We start from the raw sequence: 1,248 nt of genomic DNA on the forward strand, positions 1-1,248 counted from the left end.
AGATAACAGCAAGCATTGGTCTGTTTCTTTGTGGAAAAACTGCTGACTGACTATTCTGGTATACAGCCTCTGCCAACATACTGCTTGTAGTGCAGTGCAAATGTACTCCTTTTGGAGGCATTCCATTGGTTGCCTTGTTTGACATCGGTGAGATGCCCTATGTGTTTTGCACCCGGTAACCTGGTAACTACGCTATGGGTACCCTAGTGTAACAGGCTAACAGCTCTACATTGAACAGGTGTTATGCCGAATTCTGTATCTCTAACTAACTAACTCTCTAACTACTATGGTGTTGAGTCTTGCTCAACACAACCCAGAGAGTGCAGGTTACATAGGATTACATGTCAGGTGAGCTTTCTTCATCTAAAGCTGGGGTCTTCAATGTTTTTCAGGCCAAGGACCCCTCAGCTGAGAGAGAGATGAAGCAGGGACCCCCACTACATATTGTATAAAATTGTGTTGCAGATTAAACTTTTTATATAGATAGCTTCATAGACTTGTTTGACAGCACTATCATCAATGTTGATTCATGTTAATGTGTATTTTCAGGCATTTAACCACTTTAACCCTCAAAACTTACTAAACTTGACCTTTAACTCTGTACTTGGTCTGCTCGTAGAAATAGCCGATCTACAAGCTCACGTCGCCTCGCAGTGCGAGGCGACGTGAGCTTGTAGATCTGCTATTTTTGGCTAATGTTCTCCTCAGAATAGGGATACTATGGTTCAAGTGGTTAATGTAAAAAACATCCTAAAAAAACTGCTTTTGACACAGGATACAGACCAGCAGCTCTCTGGAATTTGAGAGAGCTGGTGCTCTGTATCCTGTGTGTTTATCTATTTATGTTTTTATTTATTGTATGCTAAGTAACTGACAACTACTCGGCTACAGTGAATAAAACGTTGATTATGAATTCCATGGACGTTTTGGACCTTCAGTTATTGAGCACACGTCAGAACTCCCTCTGCAACCAGTATAGTGCCAGAAGTATGCCAAAAGTATAGGACTTTTGACACTACACTTAATAGTAGGCTACCTCAAATATAGGACTTCGGTGCAACATTGGTCAAAAGCTGCCTCGGTTCAAGTTGACTGTTTATTGGAAGCAAGTCAAACCAGCGGGTCTCGTTTGGACACACATGGACAGGCCGTGTGTGTTTGGTGTGGAGTGGACGGATCACGGATCTACGGCGGAGACGGCAACAGCGGGCGATCGTGTACAAGCTGTGCTGTTACTGGAGACGATCG

The sequence above is a fragment of the Gymnoscopelus microlampas genome, assembly GCF_963454915.1.
Source record: "Gymnoscopelus microlampas genome assembly, chromosome: 21".
In the NCBI taxonomy this organism is placed as follows: Eukaryota; Metazoa; Chordata; class Actinopteri; order Myctophiformes; family Myctophidae; genus Gymnoscopelus; species Gymnoscopelus microlampas.